This window comes from Orycteropus afer, unplaced genomic scaffold (genome assembly GCF_000298275.1).
Source record: "Orycteropus afer afer isolate SDZICR_OR568_19922 unplaced genomic scaffold, OryAfe1.0 scaffold00065, whole genome shotgun sequence".
NCBI classification, from domain to species: domain Eukaryota; kingdom Metazoa; phylum Chordata; class Mammalia; order Tubulidentata; family Orycteropodidae; genus Orycteropus; species Orycteropus afer.
This window is the reverse complement of record NW_006921652.1, coordinates 11,591,855-11,597,826: the sequence shown is the minus strand read 5'-3', so window position 1 is coordinate 11,597,826 and position 5,972 is coordinate 11,591,855.

Here is a 5,972-nt window from a genome sequence, read left to right as displayed (position 1 = left end):
ATGGACCCAATGAAAGAGCCCCCAAATACATAAATCAGACGTTAAAAGAGTTGAAAAGCCAAATAGATGACTCCACACTCGTAGTGGGAGACTTTAATACTAATGCCTAGGATATCAATCTTCAAATGTTGCATTTCATTTTTAATAATTTCCAGTTTTCATAGATTCATACTTTATACAGTCCACATTCTGATTATTAAGGAATGTTTGGAACTGTTTCTTCTCATTTTGAGTCATGCCATATCAGCAAATGAAGGTCCTAAAAGCTTTACTCTATCCATGTCATTAAGGTTGACCCGACTTTGAGGAAGTGTGGTTGTTGTTGTTAGGTGCAGTCAAGTTGTCTCCAACTCATAGTGACCCTATGCACAGCAGAACGAAACATTGCCTGGTCCTGTTCCAGACTCATGATCCTTGCTATACATGAGCCCATTGTTCCAGCCGCTGTGTCTCATTGAGGGCCTTCCCCTTCTTTGTTGACCCTCCACTTTACCAAGCATGATATCCTTCTCCATGGAATGGTTATTCCTGAGAACATGACCAAAGTAAGTGAGACGAAGTCTGCTCATTCTTGCTTCCAAGGAGCATTCCAGCTGCACTTCTTCCAGGACAGATCTGTTAGTCCTTTTAGCAGTCCATGGTACTCTTAGCATTCTCCAACACCACAACTGAAAAGCATCAACTCTTCTTCAATCTTCTTTAGTCATTGTCCAGCTGTCACATGCACAAGAGGCAACTGAAAATACCATGGCTTGGGTTACATGCACATAGTCTTCAAGGAGATATCTTTGCTTTTCATCACTTAAAGGAGGTCTTTTGCAGCAGATTTACCCAATGCAATACGTCGTCTGATGTCTTGACTGCTGCTTCCATTGGTATTGATTGTAGAACCAAAGAATACAAAGTCCTTGTCAACTACAACCTTTTCTCGATCCACCATGAAGCTGTTTATTGGACCAGTTGTGAGGGTTTTTGTTTTCTTTATATTGAGGTGTAATCTACTGCAGACTGTAGTCTTTAATCTTCATCAATAAGTGCTTCAAGTTGTCCTCACTTTCAGTAAGCAAAGTTGTTTCATCTGCATATAGCAGGTTGTTAATGAGTCTTTCTCAAATCCTGATGCCACATTCTTCTTCATATAATCCAGCTTCTCAGATTATTTGCTCAGCATACAAGTTGAATAAGTATGATGAAACAATAAGTGTGATACAACCTTGACACATTCCTTTCTTGACTTTGAACCATGCAATATCACCCTGTTCTGTTCAAACAACAGCCTCCTGATCTATGTACAGGTTCCTCATGAGTACAGTCAAGTGTTCTGGAATTCCCATTCTTCTCAATGTTATCCACAATTTGTTATGATCCACACAATCAAATGCTTTTGCATAGTCAATAAAACATAAGTAAATATCTTTCCGGTATTCTTTGCTTTCAGCTAAGATCCATCTGACATCAGCAATGATATCCCTCATTCCACATCCTCTTCTGAATCCAGCTTGCATTTCTGAAAACTCTCTCTCAATATACTGCTACAACCATTTTTGAATTATCTTCAGTAAGATTTTACTTGCATATGATATTAATGATATTGTTCAGTAATTTCCACATTCTGTGAGAACACCTTTCTTTGGAATGGGTACAAATATGTATCTCTTCCAGTCAGTTGGCCAGGTCTTCCAAATCTCTTGGCATAGCTGAGTGAGTGCCTCTAGCATGACATTTGTTTGTTGAAACATCTCAATGGGTAGTTTGCCAATTCCTGGAGCCTTGTTCTTCACCAATTCTTTCAATGCAGCTTTGACTTCTTCCTTCAATGCCATTGGTTCTTGATCATGTGCCACCTTCTGAAATGGATGGACATCAATGAATTATTTTTGGTGCTGTGACTCTATGTATTCTTTTGATGTTTCCTGCATCATTTAATATTTTGGCCACAGAATCTTTCAATATTACACTTCGAGGCTTAAATTTTTTCTTCAGTTCTTTCAGCTTGAAAAATGCCAAGGGTGTTCTTCCCTTTTGGTTTTCCAACTCCAGGTTTTGCACATTTCATTATAGTATTGGACTTTGTCTTCTTGAGCTACTCTTTGAAATCTTCTGTTCAGCTCTTTTACCTTGTCATTTTTTCCATTTGCTTTAGCTACTCTCCTCTCAAGGGCAAGTTTCAGAGTCTCTTCTGGCATCCATTTTGATCTGTTCTTCCTTTCTTGTCTTTTCAATGATCTCTTGTTTTCTTCATGGATGTTGTTCTTGATATCATCCCGTATTTCCTCTGCTTTTCAGTCATTGGTGTTCAATGAATGCATCAAATCTATCCTAAATTCAGAAGGGATGTGAAATCTATTCTTTAGATGTCTCTAAATTCAGGATTTAGTAGTTAAGGTTATATGCCAACTTGGCTGGACCTGGTTTTGAGTGGCTGAGCAGCTGGATGTGTTATTCCTCATGATGAGACTGGTAATTAACTCTATCGTGGAATGTGCTGTGAGCAACTGAGTAGCTGCCTTAGACATGTGGTCTGTTTCCAATATATTAATATATAAGAACATACTTTCACAAAGTTCTCTGAGGAGGTCACTCTTCCCTAGTCATCTTTTGAGTGCCTTCCAACCTGAGGGACTCATCTTCTTTCACTGTATCAAACAATATTTCATTGCTATCATAAGGTTTTCAATGGCCAATTTTTTTCCAAAGTAGACTATGACATCCTTTCTCCTAATCTTTTAGTTTGGAAGCCCCACTGAAACCTTTCAACCTTGGGTGACCCTGCTGATATTTGATATACTAGTGGCATAGTTTCCAGCATCACAGCAACACACGAGTCACCACAGTACAACAAACTGACAGAAGAGTGGTGATGAAAAATAGTAGTGATAACTAATTCTCTGACATTAATGGAATGTCTCTAGTATTTTACCATTTTGATAAAGTTTGATACCCTTTACCAAGTTAAAAAAATACTATTGTAAGCCCAGCTGATGAAAAACTTTCAATTAAAAATGAATGTTGAATTTTTATAAAATGTCTGTTGATATGATCATGTATTTTCTTTTATTTATGTAGTAAATTACATGAGTAAATTTCATGTTGTACTGTTTCTGCATTTCTGTCAATTGCTTTTATAATGGGGGAGAGATGGACAGAATATTCTCATAAGAAACAACAAGTAAGCTGTGGTATTTTTGTACATCAGATGAGCACTTGTTAAGGGGGAAAATTCCCCTTGTTGTGGGGTCTGGGTTTGGTAGGTGTGGTGTGGTAGTTAAAGTTATGTGCTAACTTGGCTGGGCCTGGTTTTGAGTGGCAGGGCAGCTAGATGTGTTATTCCCCATGTTGAGACTGGTAATCAACTGTATGGTGGAATGTACCATGAGCAAATGAGTAGCTTCCTTAGGGATGTGATCTGCTTCCAATATATTAATATATAAGAAGGCACTTTGAGAAAGGTCTTGAGCTTCTTGGCACATCTGGATCCTGCATTTGACCAAGTCATCACTGTTTTTACATGTTGTCTGCCACTCTTGGGACTGTTTAACTAGTAGCCTGCTGTGTTGCTTGATAATCTTGGGACTGTACCATTTTACTTGTCAACTTTGGGTTTGTCAGTCTCGGAAGCCAGAAGTTGGCTGAGTTAAGAGAAGCCTCCAGCTTCAGTAAGCTGAGAGCAAAAGGCAGAGCTGAAGCCCAAAGTTCAAGAGGCCTTCAACCAGCCCCTAGAGCTGGCACTTTGAACTCAGACTTCTAGCCTCCTAAACTGTGAGAATAAATCCCCATTTGTTAAAACCAACCATCCATTTGTGGTATTTTCTGTTAGAGCAGTACTAGAGAACCAAAACAGTAAGCATCTACAGAGGACAGATATGCACCAAGACTCAGGGACATGTCAGCTGGCTCCCTTGTGAGGCCCAATCATTAGCTCTATGCCCTTCCAGATTATAACCATGTTAGAGGTAGGTGCCCAGGATAGATCACCCACTGAGTGTTCCTTCTCTATTAAGGAGGTCATAGGGGTTGTAGACAACTTCAAGATCTGATGGAAGGGGTGAAGCACTCAGCAGGTAGATGAGGACACTGAGGCAAAGAGCCAGTGACTTGCCTACAGTTACCCAGGGTGTGAGCCCAGGCAGTTACTTTCAAATCCCCAGCCAGCCTCACCAGTATACTTCCCTGTGTCTATACTGCTTACAAAAAAAAAAAAAAAAAAACCCAAAACCAAACTCACTGCCATCGAGTAGAACCCGACTCATAGCGACCCCTCCTTGGGTTTCCGAGGGGGTATAACTATGGAAGTAGATTGCCCAACCTTCTTTCCAAGGAGTGGCTGGCGAAAACAAGGGTGATAAATAACTTGGAATTGAAAGTGCAGAAAAGGAAGAACCAATTTTCTTGTGCTTGGCAGGGTCTGAAACTTCTTCGGAGTCACGGAGACCTTTTCATCAGGATTCGCAGCCTGGTCTCCTCCAATATTGCTGCCTAAATGGCTTCTCAGGATCAAATTGTCCTATTCTCACAACAAGAACATTTTTCTAGAGAGGAAGAACTTTTAAGAAAAGCAAAATTTATGTAAATTCCAGCCAGACTCAGGCTGGGAAAAGATTGGCTCCATGACAAAGTTCATGCAACTAATAGCTCTGTGTTCAGAATAGACATCAAAATGAGGAAACCCACAAGGCATTGGTAAGCCCTGAAAACTCTGGCTTATTTTAGATATAATGGCAAAAGAGTAGGAAAATTAGAGAAAACTTCAGTAATAACCCAAGACAACAATGGAAGCCCTTGGGTTAGCCAGCTCTTCCTTACAGAGAGCAGCACTGGCTTTTTAGGATCACATATAGAGAAAACCAAAAGGTGAAAACTTGTCTAGGTCCTTTTGTGTACGTGGCAGCCCATCAGGTGTTTGGTAACAGAAGTGGACAGAACAAGAGTGGCTTCTGCATTGACGGCATTTACAGTGTAGTGGAAAAATGGATGATCGAGAAGAAATACATTTTAAATTCTACTATGAAGTTAAAGTGTGCTATGGAAGAGGAGCTGAGACATACACATATGAAGATGCCAAAGGTAAGAAGAAGTCATCTGAATGAAGAAGGAGGGCAACACAACATGGGCTAAGTCTTAACAGTAGGAAAGGGCTTGGCTTGTATAAGGAACTAGAAGAAGAGTGTATCAGGAGCTAGGGGAGACTCATGTGAGATGATGCTGAAGACTCAGGGCCAAATCATGCAAATACTCTCTGGCTATGTTAAGGAGTGTAGATTTTGTTCCAAGTGAAATGTGAAACCATTGAACATGTTTTAGGCAGGCAAACAACATACTCTGACTTCTGGTTTTTTTAGAAAAAAAAAAAAATTGCTCTAACTTTTATGTGTAAAATAGGTAGGAGAGGAAAGCTTGTTAGAGGCAAATCTCCAGATAAGAAATTACAGAAGCTGGAACCAGAATGGTGTCAGTGGAAACAGAGAGAACTAAATGGACTAGTGTTCTGGCTGCCTAGTGTCACTCTGACAAGAATATACCACAAATGGGATGGCCTTAACAAACAGGAGTTTATTCTTACAATTTGAAGGCTTTAAGTCCAAGTTCAAAGTGCCAGGCTCTAGGGGCTGGCTGAAAGCCCGTCAACCTTGGGGTCCAGCTCTGCCTCCTGCTCCCGGCCCACTGGAGCTAGAGGCGTTTCTTCACTCAGACAGCTGCTGGCTGCTGAGGCTGAGAAGCCCAAGATTGACAAGCTAAAAAGGCACAGTCCCAATGTTACCAAACCACATGGCAGGCCATTAATTCAAGTCCATTGTTAGTCCCAAGGTCGGCAGAGCATGGCAAGCTGCTGAACAATGACATGGCTATATGCAGGGTCCAAGCATGCCATAAGCTAGAGACTATCCTCAAAGCTTCTCCTTTTATACAGGAAGCAGACCTCATCTCAAAGGCAGCTACTCAGCTGCTTGTGGTAGATCCCACCATGGCATTGA